Below are 16,432 nucleotides of genomic sequence, written 5' to 3' on the forward strand. Positions count from 1 at the left end.
CACATAGACCCACATCCAATCCCATCCTATCTGCTCCTCTCCCACACACAGACCCACATCCAATCCCATCCTATCTGCCCCTCTCCCACACACAGACCCACATCCAATCTCATTCTATCTGCCCCTCTTCCACACATAGACCCACATCCAATCCCATCCTATTTGCCCCTCTACCACACACAGACCCACATCCAATCTCATCCTATCTGCCCCTCTCCCACACAGAGACCCACATCCAATCTCATCCTATCTGCCCCTCTCCCACACAACGAGTTTTAGGATTACCTTGGGTGAGAACAGGTAAAATAACATCCAATCCCATACTATCTGCCTCTCTCCCACACAGACCCACATCCAACCTCATCCTATCAGCCCCTCTCCCACACACAGACCCACATCCAACCTCATCCTATCCGCCCCTCTCCCACACACAGACCCACATCCAACCTCATCCTATCTGCCCCTCTCCCACACACAGACCCACATTCAATCTCATCCTTGTCTGCCCCTCTCCCACACACAGACCCACATTCAATCCCATCCTATCTGCCCCTCTCCCACACACAGACCCACATTCAATCCCATCCTATCTGCCCCTCTCCCACACACAGACCCACATTCAATCCCATCCTATCTGCCCATTTACCCCACACGGACTCACATCCAACATCAACTTATCTGACCCTCTTCTTTACACAGACCCAGGTCTAACCTCAACCATTAGTGATTAGATTAGTAAGATTAGTGTTAGAATAACATGTAGATGTATTTTTTAAAGTTTCATTAGCTGTTTAAATATTGATAAAATAAGTGTAAAGTTTTAGTGTCTATAAAACCATTGGAGCTGCCATGTTGTCGTTATAAATAGGTGACTGAGTGTGCAGCCAATGGCTGTGTGGAATATAACAGTGTTCTGTACTTCATTTTCTAACAGGACCTGGAATGCTCACAATTTCCGAATGGAATTACAGGAAAGGGAACAAAATAAATAATAAAAAGTATATTACAGTTTTTTATATATACAATTTATTATTTTATATGATCATCTTAAAGTGTTTATTTTCCTTTTAAAAAACATTTAGTTGTTCAAAATGTTTAAATCTTGTTTAACAGTAATGCATTATATATATATATATATATATATATATATATATATATATGTGTGTGTGTTTGTGTCTACCTAGTGAGACTGATTTGTATTTACAATTATAGCATTTCAGATGCATTAACTAGTGATGAATCTATTACCGTATGCTAAATCTGCATTCATTTCCCCAAATATATCTTTGCAGTTCCTGTGTCTTTAAGAGATGTGAAGTTGTAATGGGTGGGGGTGGAGCAGGGGAGAGGGGGGAATCCTGTAAGAGGTTGAGTTTTGGTGATGGGGAAATTTTTGGACAGAGACAGAAACAGATTCAGAGAGAAGAGGAGGAGAATATCGGCGTCCAGCAGTCCAGCTCAGGAAAAATAGTGTGAGTATAAATTCCAGATATTGGTGGACCCTTCTGTTAAGGGTATGGGGGAACACTTTGGTACCCTGTGGGGGGCATATGCCAGCGTGGCTAATTTTCCTACCCACCCCCAAAGGAATGGATGGATATTTTGTACACCCACTAACTAATTCCAGATGTGCATCTGCATTTTCTGTCTGCATCCCAGAAGTGCTGTACTCTGCAATGGTAAATTTAAAGCTAGTTTAACTCACTGGCAGAGAAAGAGTTAAGGGATATTTTATGGTTTTAAACCTTATATGAGTATTAAACTGTCTACTATTGGAAATCCCTATGGCGTGGACCTATTCTTATGTTATGTGTTGGACGCAACCCAATCATTTCTGCTCTGCTAAACAATGTACACAATTGTTGTGGAATGATATATTCTGTGTAGTAATCATTTAACTTGCTGCTACGTAGGTGAAGTGTGAAGTAATTCACATTTATAATTGCAGAAAAAGTGAGATGCTATTTATTAAAGTAACTTGCACTCAGCATTCACTAAGGATGGTGCTTATGGGGTCATTTTACTAAATGCTCAGTAAACCTCTGTATACTTTTCCAAAATATGTGAAAATAGCAGGAATTCATCCAGTATGAGAAAAATGTTATAATGGTACCAAAAGAAAGTAATGGGATACTTGAAATGTTTTGTAAATATATTTTTTTATGTGTGTTGAAAAGGAAATATTGCTGTCTCTGGCACTTTTTGTGACTGTTGTAACCAAGAGAGCTGACAGTCTGTTTGTGCCCAAACTGCAGGGTGAGAGTAGCGTTGGAGCCAGGAATTCCATGGCCTCTCCTTATAAGCAGCAGTGTTAAAGTTTTATAAATTCCAGATTTCTCTGCAGGGCTCTTACAGACCCACCCAGCCCGGGGGGATATGGATACGCTGTGTTAGAAAGCTGAACTAAGCATCAATAAAGATTTTGTGCACTAAGTAACTTCTATGTTTGTACTGCGTGTATTTGCATAGAAATATATATGTATCTATTAAAACATCTCTCTGGTAAACACTTATATAATTTGTAGTAAAGTACTATGTATTAGGAGCAATCCTCAAAGCTAATTTATTGTTAAACAGATAAGTGTGTGTATATACGTATATATATATATATATATATATATATTTATACATACTCGCACACACAAAAACGCAAATATGCACACTCACAACTACCAGAGTGCCAAGCTTTAATCATATAAGCAAATGTCAACAGGGCTTGCACTTTCTGATTTACATATTTAATGTAATTTGTATTATGTGCTGTTATATTAAATGTATTTCTTTATAATATGATAAATGCATTTTCTTATGGGATGTTTTGGGGATTACACCCCTTCCTCAGAAAGAAATAGTATGTTAAAGTAGTGCATAGTTAAAGGGCCATAACAGTCAGAAAATTACATGATCTAATTTGTTATTATTATATAATTTATTTATAAAGCGCCAACATTTTATGCAGTGCTAAACAAAGGTACATTACAATCATACGGGTACAATAAAATAATGCATAGTACATTACTATGTGTTTAACCCCCGCAAAGGGGTTAACACACAGTAAAAGCTCTGCCTGGGACCCGCGGAGCACTGTCGGTCACTAGCAGAACCCATTGCTGATCCAATCAGCAGCGCTATTTACACCACTCAGATGAGCAACTAGCGCTGCTGATTGGATCAATGGTGGTTTTCGCTCAGGATCAACAGTGTTCCGCCGGTCCCAAGTGGCACTTTCGCTCCTTTGCTGGAGTTAAACACATAGAGGCCCATTTATCAAGCTCTGTATGGAGCTTGTGGGCCCGTGTATCTGGCGAGTCTTCAGACCTTGGAATGACCAGTAAAAGAGCCCATGACACAGCCCCCTATGCTGCGTAGAAAGGGTTGAGATACCTCATTGGAAAGAGGAGAATCTAAACAGGTAGCCAAGTGACTATCCAAGTATCATGAAGTCATGATAGAGACCAATGCTTGCAGAACTGAGTAGGACTTTACCTTTGTGATTACCCCTCCATAAGCTCCTCCCTTAGGGACACAGAGGCAGAACTTTTTTCACTTTCTGCGATGAGATTTGTTTTTGTGAAAAAAATTCTATAGGTCATTTTGAAATGTAATTTATATTAGGCTAAAGCACCATCTCAATTACAATGTGTTGATAAACTGGAGAATAAAGCAATTTTATAATATATTGAGGCAGTTAAAATCTCATTGCAAATTAGCTGCAGAGAAAATACGTTTTTAAAATGTATCTTGAATAAAAAATAAAAAAATCCTTTGTTTAACATGACATAATTATAAGGTACACATGTAGTAATGAAAAAAGGTGCATTGCTCATAAGAATGTCTTATATTCAAGAGTCATAGCTTTGCCAACCAGTAAAGGCTGTTTTCTTCAAACAGTGCTTCGCTCTGCCTGCATTGCGTTATGGAAAACTTAAACAGTGCAGCCAGAGCACAGTTTCTGTTTGAAGAGAACAGCCTGATGTGGTGCAGTGCTGCAAAGCAAAGGAGCTAACAGTTCCTGCATGTGTCCTGTTCTTTCTGCAGACATGCTGCATTTTCTGCTATGACATCTCAGATCACTGTATGTTCGGCCTTGGGGGGCATAGCAAGGCTCCATTTTAGGTTGCTTGCTTCTCGCAGTACACCCTTCTCTCCGTGACACCAAACGTCTATCAATTTGGGACAGTTAGTTACTTTAGCAATGCTATATTCCACAAAGCCTTTTTTTTTGTAGTCTATTTTGTTGCCTGTTTTATATCTGTCACTTAACTATCCTCAGCAGTAGAGATGGATATGGGGGTAACTTAAGTTTAAAGATGAAGACACCCATTACTTTATAGAAAACCAACAATTTTTAAAGTAAATTACAGGAAAAGGGGGCACAATAAATAAAGTAAATTTCAAAGTTTTCAAACTGGTTAATTTTCCTTTAGTCATGTCAATTGTATTCATTTTGCAGAGGTTAACCACATAAAATCTCTCCAAGCAATAGTGCAAATATAAAAAAAAAAACTAGCACATTAGGATATTTTATAATTGTTATTTTATGTCCCTTTAAAGGGATATGAAACCCATTTTTCATTTTTTCTTTCTTTCATGATTCAGATAGGACATGTCATTTTTCTTCGTTCTCTTGGTATGTTTTGTTGAAAAGCTAGGACATAGGCTTAGGAGCCATCCCATTTCTGGAGCACTATTTGGCAGCAGTTTTGCAAGAATATTATCCATTTGCAAGAGCACTATTTGGCAGCAGTTTTGCAAGAATGTTATCCATTTACAAGAGCACTAGATCGCAGCACTATTTCCTACTATGTAGTGCTCCAGGTGCCTACTTATAGGTGTCTCTTCAATACAGAATATTATGGGAACAATGCAAATTTGATAATAGAAGTAAATTGGAAAGTTTTTTTAAATTGTGTGCTCTGTCTGAATCACAAAAGACATCTTTGGGGTTTCATGTTTGAAAAATGTATATTCTACTATTGGCTGTAGTGAAAACAAACTTGTCAACCTCTAAAAAATACATATACTGACTGAGCAACAAATCCAGTGCACTCCATATAAATTATATTCACCATAACAGTGACAAATATCCCAGAGTCTTAAAGGGACATGAAAGCCAATTTTTTTCTTTCGTAATTTAGAAAGAGCATGTAATTTTAAACAACCTTCTAATTTACTTCTATTATCTAATTTGCTTCATTCTCTTGATATCACTTACTGAAAAGCATATCTAGATATGCTCAGTAGCTGCTGATTGGTTGCTGCACCTAGAGGCCTTGTGTGATTGGCTCACACATGTGCATTGCTATTTCTTCAACAAAGGATATCTAAAGAATTGAGCAAATTAGATACTAGAAGTAAATGGGAAAGTTGTTTAAAATTGCATGCCCTATCTGAATCATGAAAGTTTAATTTTGACTAGACTGTCCCTTTAAAGCAGGGCTCGACAAACCCAGGAGCCTGGGAGCCACTGGCTCCTAGAATTTTACCCCTGGCTCCTAACTTTTTGGGTTATTCTCCATATATCTATATACAAATACCATTGGCTGGCTCCTAAAAGTGTACCTGGGGGTCGATCCGATATAAAGCGTCGCCCGCAAAAGCCGGCGACGCCAATATTTGCGCGGATTTGGTATCACATATACGGCGTAACCTAGAAGTTACGCGCGTATATTTCTGCCGTCGCCCGCAGTTTTTTGGGCCATAGGCAGGTATACCAAACCCGCGCAGTTTGGTATCCAATATGCAGCGTAAGGACTTACGTGGCGAAAATGGAGAAAACTTACTCCATTTTCACCTCGCCACAAAAAGCAGCCGTAAGAAGCCTTACGCTGACTATTGGAGCCCCGTAACTCCCTAAACTAACTAGAAAATAAACCTAACACCTAACGCATGCGCAATGTCTATCTCCCTGTCAACCGCGATCTGCTAAAATAAACCTAACACCTAACGCATGCGCAATGTCTATCTACCTGTCAACCGCGATCCCCCCCCCCCGAAATCCCTAATAAAGTTATTACCCCCTAAACCGCCGCTCCCGGACCCCGCCGCCATCTACATAAACTAACCCCCTACTGTGAGCCTCTAAAACCGCCGCCATCTACCTTATCTATCCCCTAATCTGACCCCTTACACCGCCGCCACCTATATAAAAATGATTAACCCCTAATGTAAGCCCCTAATGTAAGTTAATATAGTTACTATAGTATTTATATTAACTATATTAACTCTATCTAACCCTAACTAAATTTATATTAAATTAATCTAATTCATTTATAAACTAAAATGTTCCTATTTAAATCTAAATACTTACCTATAAAATAAACCCTAAGATAGCTACAATATAATTAATAATTACATTGTAGCTATGTTAGGGTTAATATTTATTTTACAGGTAAATTGTTAATTATTTTAACTAGGTATAATAGATATTAAATAGTTATTAACTATTTAATATCTACCTAGTTAAAATAATTACCCAATTACCTGTAAAATAAATCCTAACCTAAGTTACAAATACACCTACACTATCAATAAATTTAATAAACTACTAACATCTATCTAAAAATACAATTAAATTAACTAAACTAAATTACAAAAAAAAACAAACACTAAATTACAAAAAATAAAAAAAAGATTACAAGATATTTAAGCTAATTACACCTATTCTAAGCCCCCTAATAAAATAATAAACCCCCAAAATAAAAAAAATTCCCTGCCCTATTCTAAATTCAACAAATTTCAAAGCTCTTTACCTTACCAGCCCTTAAAAGGGCCTTTTGTGGGGCATGCCCCAAAGAATTCAGCTCTTTTGCATACAAGAAATACAATACCCCCCCCCCCATTACAACCCACCACCCACATACCCCTATTCTAAACCCACCCAAACCCCCCTTAAAAAAGCCTAACACTACCCCCCTGAAGATCTCCCTACCTTGTCTTCACCACACCGGGTCGAACTCCTGATCCGATCCGGGCGATGTCTTCCTCCAAGCGGCAAAGAAGAATTCTTCCTCCGGCGATGTCTTCCTCCAAGCGGCAAAGAAGAATTCTTCCTCCGGCGACGTCTTCCTCCAAGCGGCAGCAAAGTCTTCATTCTTCCGGCGGCATCTTCAATCTTCTTTCTTCGTTCCGCCGCCACGGAGCATCCATCCCGGCCGACTGCTGAACTTGGAATGATGTACCTTTAAATGACGTCATCCAAGATGGCGTCCGCCGAATTCCGATTGGCTGATAGGATTCTATCAGCCAATCGGAATTAAGTTAAAAAATTCAGATTGGCTGATTGAATCAGCCAATCAGATTCAAGTTCAATCCGATTGGCTGATCCAATCAGCCAATCAGATTGAGCTCGCATTCTATTGGCTGATCGGAACAGCCAATAGAATGCGAGCTCAATCTGATTGGCTGATTGGATCAGCCAATCGGATTGAACTTGAATCTGATTGGCTGATTCAATCAGCCAATCTGAATTTTTTAACTTAATTCCGATTGGCTGATAGAATCCTATCAGCCAATCGGAATTCGGCGGACGCCATCTTGGATGACGTCATTTAAAGGTACATCATTCCAAGTTCAGCAGTCGGCCGGGATGGATGCTCCGCGGCGGCGGAGCGAAGAAAGAAGATTGAAGATGCCGCCGGAAGAATGAAGACTTTGCTGCCGCTTGGAGGAAGACGTCGCCGGAGGAAGAATTCTTCTTTGCCGCTTGGAGGAAGACATCGCCGGAGGAAGAATTCTTCTTTGCCGCTTGGAGGAAGACATCGCCCGGATCGGATCAGGAGTTCGGCCCGGTGTGGTGAAGACAAGGTAGGGAGATCTTCAGGGGGGTAGTGTTAGGCTTTTTTAAGGGGGGTTTGGGTGGGTTTAGAATAGGGGTATGTGGGTGGTGGGTTGTAATGGGGGGGGGGGTATTGTATTTCTTGTATGCAAAAGAGCTGAATTCTTTGGGGCATGCCCCACAAAAGGCCCTTTTAAGGGCTGGTAAGGTAAAGAGCTTTGAAATTTGTTGAATTTAGAATAGGGCAGGGAATTTTTTTTTATTTTGGGGGTTTATTATTTTATTAGGGGGCTTAGAATAGGTGTAATTAGCTTAAATATCTTGTAATCTTTTTTTTATTTTTTGTAATTTAGTGTTTTTTTTTTTTGTAATTTAGTTTAGTTAATTTAATTGTATTTTTAGATAGATGTTAGTAGTTTATTAAATTTATTGATAGTGTAGGTGTATTTGTAACTTAGGTTAGGATTTATTTTACAGGTAATTGGGTAATTATTTTAACTAGGTAGATATTAAATAGTTAATAACTATTTAATATCTATTATACCTAGTTAAAATAATTAACAATTTACCTGTAAAATAAATATTAACCCTAACATAGCTACAATGTAATTATTAATTATATTGTAGCTATCTTAGGGTTTATTTTATAGGTAAGTATTTAGATTTAAATAGGAACATTTTAGTTTATAAATGAATTAGATTAATTTAATATAAATTTAGTTAGGGTTAGATAGAGTTAATATAGTTAATATAAATACTATAGTAACTATATTAGCTATATTAACCCTAATATAATTAGGGTTAATATAGTTAATATATATAATGTAATACCTATATTAACTATAATATACTTAGGGTTAATATAGATAATATAGCTGGCGGCGGGGTAGGTAGATTAAATTAGGGGTTAATCATTTTAATAGAGATGGCGGCGGTGTAAGGGGCTTACATTAGGGGTTAATAATTTTAATATAGATGGCGGCGGTGTTAGGGGCTCACTTTAGGGGGTTATAGATATAATATAGCTGGCGGCGGGGTACGGGAGCGGCGGTTTAGGGGTTAATAACTTTATTAGGTTGCGGCGGGGTACGGGAGCGGCGGTTTAGGGGTTAATAGCATTTTTATTGTTAGGCTAGTGAGGGGGGATAGCGGATAGAGGGTTAGACAGTGCGGGCTATGTTAGGGAGGCGTGTTAGACAGTGCGGGCTATGTTAGGGAGGCGTGTTAGACAGTGCGGGTGTTTTAGACTTTAGTCAGGTTTTATAGGCGCCGGCAGATTCTAACGTGGCGCAAGTCACTGGCGACGCCAGAAATTTGTACTTACGCAGATTTCTGGACATCGCTGGTTTGTCAGACTTACGGCACGTTAGCATCTGACGGCGACCTATATGGGATAGCTCGAGTTGCGAGCTGAAACTGCGGGCGACGCCGGTTCCCTCGCTTGCGCCGCAAACTGCGATCGATATCGGATCGCGCCCCTGGCTCCTAAATATTCTTACTGTCTCCTAAATTTTAAACAGATTTGTCAACCCCTGCTTTAAAGAATTCCAGTGATTCTGGAAAAAGAAAAAGACATTATTTATGAACAGGGAAACAATATAGCTTTGAGGAAGATTGCACTCACATGACAGCCTCGGCATGCTCTGTATTATTGGCACAATAAATTGCATTTTTTCAAATAAGGATTTGAAAACATTACAGATGATTTACACAGATCTCCAACAATATAACTATAATAATAATATAATGAGGTTAAAGGGACATATAACCCAATTTTTTTCTTTCATGGTTCAGATAGAACATACAATTTTTTATCAACTTTCCAAGATCAAATTTTCTTACTTTTCTTGTTATCCTTTGTTGAAAAGACGGAAAGTAAGTTCAGGAGCGTGCACGTATCTGCAGCAGTTTTACTACAATATTATGCATTAGTAAGCGCACAAGATGGCAGCACTACTTCCTGTCATGTAGTGCTACAGGTCTAGATATCTCTTCAACAAAGAATAACTTGAGAATGATGCAAATTTCATAATAGAAGTAAATTTGAAGCTTTTTTAAAATTGTATTCTCTATCTAAATAATGAAAGAAAAATTCTGGGTTTCATGTCCCTTTAAAGAGAATTATAACAGATTTGTGTCAGCTGTTGACATGTATGGATATGATTGCCACCCTTTCTGGAAAAAAATACTGGCCATGACTATTAGCATAAATTTGCATAAATAATTATACTGCATACATTAGGGACTAAATCTGCTAGGACTGATCTGAAATAAACATTGGTTTATAATTAGATTGTAACACACCATGATAGCATCTTCAGTGCTATATTTAAACTTTAGTTTTCAACTTTTGACCTGAAGCTTAAAAATGCCAGCCATGTTGGTAAAATACCATTGTGGTGGCAACCCTATGTATGGCTATATGTAACATAATGGTGGGTATAGAAAAGCATGGCATTGATGTCTGTAGTTGGGCACCCTGTAGAGATGGGTACGTGTCTGTTAACTGAACCTTGAATGTCCATGTGAAAAGGACATTCTAGTGCAAAAATGTCATCCTCTAATTCATTACAGCATCTCATTTTGTACTACTGACCGCAGCTTACTATGTATTTAACTTACACAGATGGGTTAAACACATAAGTGAAGCACCTAGCTCCTGAGCAAAACATAGCCTAGTGACCAGTCCCATAATCCACCAATCTAAGGCATTAGAGCGTGTCATTTTTGTATGGGTCAACCACAATCCATTAGCAAAGCGTATCAAATTAATTATGTTTTGTAGGTTAGATAATTGATGTCAATTTTTAAAGGTTTGTTTATAATGACTATTTTAAATATGATCTCCTTATTTATAAAAGTTGTGAAAGAACAAATTTAAGATTTATTTGACACAACTGATGTTTGAAAGTTCTACAAAAATTCCAAATTTGTGTAGAAAGAAATAATAATGTGATGAGACCTGTTCGTGCCTAATGTTTTGCTGATACAGGGAGGTCAAGTGATAGTCTGGTGATAGAAGGATCATAGCAACATAGTGCATCTTTGTAAACGGTGGGGATCCCTGTGAATTATCTGTGAAGTTGGGGAACATACAGTAATTGTTTTGCTATTTCACAGAGCGCTTAGACACTGTATAATGTGAACACAATCATTTAAATTATGGTAAATTTAGTGAAATTTTAAATTTAATTATTGTTCCTCAAATCTATAACACCTAAATCACTATCTTTTTTTTTTATATCTCAAACATTTGATTATAAATTTAGATGTGACTTACTTTGCTCCGCCCCCAGTATTACTTCCTGATCTGTTCATGATCCGACGTAGAGAGTGGAACCACCCGCTCTCTATATCATTATATGGGAATCTTGGTCTTTACTGCTCGCTTTGTGCATGCGCACCACTACATGTTATCTGACTATCAGTCTGCAATCCAACATGTAGCGCATGCGCTTAGCAAATGAGGGGCATGTTTGGGTAGTTGACAGTCGCCAAATGGCTGAGATTTTGATTGGACGTTAAAAAAACGTGACTTTGGAAATCAATGGCAGCGATTGTATGGGCGGAGGAACAGAGGTGAAATTGAATGTTATAAAGATGAAATATTTTCAAATACTGACCAATTTCGGCGGTTTCATTAATGAAAGTCCATTTATTTTTTTATTTTCTATCAGATCGCATGTATCATGATTCAGATAGAGCATATAATATTAAACAACTTTCCAATTTACTTCCTTATGATAATTAAACTGTATGTCACCAGCTTCTACTGAGCATGTGCAAGAATTCACAGAATACTGTATATGTATATGCATTTGTGATTGGATGATGGCTGTCACATGGTACAGGGGGGTGGAAATAGATAAACTTTGAAATTTGTCAGAAAACAATCTTCTACTAATTTGAAGTTCAGACTAACTGCTATTGCATTGGCTTTTTATTGTGCATTTATTGATTATGCAAATCTACTGTATTTACTGGTCCTTTAACAAATTCCCTATAAAACTTTTCAATATTCGCAGTGGGGGAAAAAAACTTTGTAATGCACTTTCATTTTGTATTTTTCCTGTTTATCCTGTTATTTAAAGGGACACTGAACACACTTTTTTTCTTTTGTGATTCAGATAGAGCATGCAATTTAAGCAACTTTCTAATTTACTCCTATTATAAAATTTTCTTCATTCTATTGCTATCTTTATTTGAAAAATAAGGCATCTAAGCTAAGGAGCCAGACAATTTTTGGTTCAGGACCTGGACAGCATTTAATTATTTATTATTTAAATGGGCCGGCATCTAAACTTAAATTTTTGCTTTTCAAATAAAGATTCCAAGAGAATGAGGAAAATGTGATAATAGGAGTAAATTAGAAAGTTGCTTAAAATTGCATGCTCTATCTGAATCACGAAAGAAAATTTGGGTTCAGTGTCCCTTAAAATCTGAAAATTGAATGTTTCTACTGTCTTTGGAGTGGCTGTAGTGTATTTCATGGAATTCAACATACTGCACAGTGATTATTAGATACATGCAGGTGCTCATATATACCTGTCCTTGAGTAGTCACATCAAAGTAGATTTTAAAAAAAGAACACTCAAGGGGTGTGTCCATAGACTGCAAAATAAACATTTTCTAATGCAAAAAGACAGGTTAAAATTATTTTACACCTTCTCTTTTTATGCCAATTATCTGCAATACAGTGATTAATTTCTGATTTACGAATTCGACAATAATGATGTCACTATAATTCAATGTTATGTTTGTTTGTTATTCCTAGGTTTTACACCCCGACATTATATTCATTTAAGTAATAATTATTTTCAGAGAATTCGAAACAATAAATCATTTTCACTAATATCTGGTTTTAACAGGTTTGGAATGTTATTTGGTTTTCTGTTGTGTTTAGCACTGATGTGATCAAAATCCTGGTGCTAAAAAATACACCAGAAAACTCATAATTACAAGAAACAATGGAATGCAGAAGTCAATATCATCAGTGCAATTTGCAAAACCAATTTCCCAGCTGAACCAAATCTTCTTGCAATTAAAGGGACATTAAACATTTGCATGTTACAGGGGCAATAAGGCACTCAGGAGCTGGGTTACTGCAATAAGATGTTATAGGGGCTATAAAGTTCTCAGTAGCTGGGTTATTGCAATAAGATATTACAGGGCAATAAGACACTCAGGAGCTGGGTTACTACAATAAGAGGTTACAGGGGCAATAAGGCACTCAAGAGCTGGGTTACTGCAGTAAGATGTTACAGGGGCAATAAGGCACTCAGGAGCTGGGTTACTGCAGTAAGATGTTACAGGGGCAATAAGGCACTCAGGAGCTGGGTTACTGCAGTAAGATGTTACAGGGGCAATAAGGCACTCAGGAGCTGGGTTACTGCAATAAGATGTTACAGGGCAATAAGGCACTCAGGGTTACTAGAATAAGATGTTACAGGGGCAATAAGGCACTCAGGGTTACTACAATAAGATGTTACAGGGGCAATAAGGCACTCAGGGTTACTACAATAAGATGTTACAGGACAATAAGGCACTCAGGAGCTGGGTTACTGAATAAGATGTTACAGGGCAATAAGGTACTCAGGAGCTGGGTTACTGTAATAAGATGTTACGGGGGCAATAAGGCACTTAGGGTAACTACAATAAGATGTTACAGGGGCAATAAGGCACTCAGGGTTACTGCAATAGGGTGTTACAGGGACAATAAGGCACTCAGGAGCTGGGTTACTGAATAAGATGTTACAGGGCAATAAGGCACTCAGGAGCTGAGTTACTGCAATAAGATGTTACAGGGGCAATACGGCACTTAGGGTAACTACAATAAGATGTTACAGGGGCAATAAGGCACTCAGGGTTACTGCAATAGGGTGTTACAGGGACAATAAGGCACTCAGGAGATGGGTTAATGCAATAAGATGTTACAGGGCAATAAGGCACTCAGGAGCTGGGTTACTGTAATAAGATGTTACAGGGCAATAAGGCACTCAGGAGCTGGGTTACTGTAATAAAATGTTACAGGACAATAAGGCACTCAGTAGCTGGGTTACTGCAATAAGATGTTACAGGGCAATAAGGCACTCAGGAGCTGGGTTACTGCAATAAGATGTTATAGGGCAATAAGGCACTCAGGAGCTGGGTTACTGCAATAAGATGTTACAGGGCAATAAGGCACTCAGGAGCTGGGTTACTGCAATAAGATGTTACAGGGCAATAAGGCACTCAGGAGCTGGGTTACTGCAATAAGATGTTACAGGGCAATAAGGCACTCAGGAGCAGGGTTACTGCAATAAGATGTTACAGGGCAATAAGGCACTCAGGAGCTGGGTTACTGCAATAAGATGTTACAGGGCAATAAGGCACTCAGGAGCTGGGTTACTGCAATAAGATGTTACAGGGCAATAAGGCACTCAGGAGCTGGGTTACTGTAATAAGATGTTACAGGGCAATAAGGCACTCAGGAGCAGGGTTACTGCAATAAGATGTTACAGGGCAATAAGGCACTCAGGAGCTGGGTTATTGCAATAAGATGTTAGAGGACAATAAGGCACTCAGGAGCTGGGTTACTGCAATAAGATGTTACAGGGCAATAAGGCACTCAGGAGCTGGGTTACTGCAATAAGATGTTACAGGACAATAAGGCACTCAGGTGCTGGGTTACTGCAATAAGATGTTACAGGGCAATAAGGCACTCAGGAGCTGGATTACTGCAATAAGATGTTACAGGACAATAAGGCACTCAGGAGCTGGGTTACTACAATAAGATGTTACAGGGCAATAAGGCACTCAGGAGCTGGGTTACTGCAATAAGATGTTACAGGGCAATAAGGTATTCAGGAGCTGGGTTACTGCAATAAGATGTTACAGGACAATAAGGCACTCAGGAGCTGGGTTACTACAATAAGATGTTACAGGGCAATAAGGCACTCAGGAGCTGGGTTACTGCAATAAGATGTTACAGGGCAATAAGGTATTCAGGAGCTGGGTTACTACAATAAGATGTTACAGGGCAATAAGGCACTCAGGAGCTGGGTTACTGCAATAAGATGTTACAGGGCAATAAGGCACTCAGGAGCTGGATTACTGCAATAAGATGTTACAGGACAATAAGGCACTCAGGAGCTGGGTTACTACAATAAGATGTTACAGGGCAATAAGGCACTCAGGAGCTGGGTTACTGCAATAAGATGTTACAGGGCAATAAGGTATTCAGGAGCTGGTTTACTACAAAAAGATGTTACAGGGCAATAAGGCACTCAGGAGCTGGGTTACTGCAATAAGATGTTACAGGGCAATAAGGCACTCAGGAGCAGGGTTACTGCAATAAGATGTTACAGGGCAATAAGGCACTCAGGAGCTGGGTTACTGCAATAAGATGTTACAGGGCAATAAGGCACTCAGGAGCTGGGTTACTGCAATAAGATGTTACAGGGCAATAAGGCACTCAGGAGCTGGGTTACTGTAATAAGATGTTACAGTGCAATAAGGCACTCAGGAGCAGGGTTACTGCAATAAGATGTTACAGGGCAATAAGGCACTCAGGAGCTGGGTTATTGCAATAAGATGTTAGAGGACAATAAGGCACTCAGGAGCTGGGTTACTGCAATAAGATGTTACAGGGCAATAAGGCACTCAGGAGCTGGGTTACTGCAATAAGATGTTACAGGACAATAAGGCACTCAGGTGCTGGGTTACTGCAATAAGATGTTACAGGGCAATAAGGCACTCAGGAGCTGGATTACTGCAATAAGATGTTACAGGACAATAAGGCACTCAGGAGCTGGGTTACTACAATAAGATGTTACAGGGCAATAAGGCACTCAGGAGCTGGGTTACTGCAATAAGATGTTACAGGGCAATAAGGTATTCAGGAGCTGGGTTACTGCAATAAGATGTTACAGGACAATAAGGCACTCAGGAGCTGGGTTACTACAATAAGATGATACAGGGCAATAAGGCACTCAGGAGCTGGGTTACTGCAATAAGATGTTACAGGGCAATAAGGTATTCAGGAGCTGGGTTACTACAATAAGATGTTACAGGGCAATAAGGCACTCAGGAGCTGGGTTACTGCAATAAGATGTTACAGGGCAATAAGGCACTCAGGAGCTGGATTACTGCAATAAGATGTTACAGGACAATAAGGCACTCAGGAGCTGGGTTACTACAATAAGATGTTACAGGGCAATAAGGCACTCAGGAGCTGGGTTACTGCAATAAGATGTTACAGGGCAATAAGGTATTCAGGAGCTGGTTTACTACAAAAAGATGTTACAGGGCAATAAGGCACTCAGGAGCTGGGTTACTGCAATAAGATGTTACAGGGCAATAAGGTATTCAGGAGCTGGTTTACTGCAATAAGATGTTACAGGGCAATAAGGCACTCAGGGTTACTTCAATAAGGATGTATTTAGACCTACAGGTTTGAGTGTGCTGGAAACACTCCCTCCTTATGGGTTTTAGGGGGGCACAGCTGGGCGTTAAAACATCTGGAACACAGATGTCAGAAATTGAGCACCCTCCACCCTGTCCTGATATTAAACTGATAGGAAAGACTGGAGACGACATTGCCAGAAAAAAAAATGTTTTTGAAAGGGTGAAAGTTAAAAGGGGACAGAAATTTTAAGAAAATGAATGAGATGGAGA

The 16,432-nt window shown here is 39.0% G+C and overlaps 1 protein-coding gene across 1 annotated transcript in view; it reads left to right on the forward strand.

The window, feature by feature from the left end:
• Nucleotides 1-1,392: 1,392 nt before the first annotated feature.
• The window catches only part of KANK2 (KN motif and ankyrin repeat domains 2), a 191,455-nt gene continuing 176,415 nt past the window's right edge, over nt 1,393-16,432 (forward strand). The window contains exon 1 of the mRNA XM_053717881.1: nt 1,393-1,472. The gene's annotated coding sequence lies outside the window, so the exon portion shown is untranslated. The remainder of the gene's footprint in view (nt 1,473-16,432) is intronic.

This window comes from Bombina bombina, chromosome 6 (assembly GCF_027579735.1).
Source record: "Bombina bombina isolate aBomBom1 chromosome 6, aBomBom1.pri, whole genome shotgun sequence".
Taxonomy (NCBI): domain Eukaryota; kingdom Metazoa; phylum Chordata; class Amphibia; order Anura; family Bombinatoridae; genus Bombina; species Bombina bombina.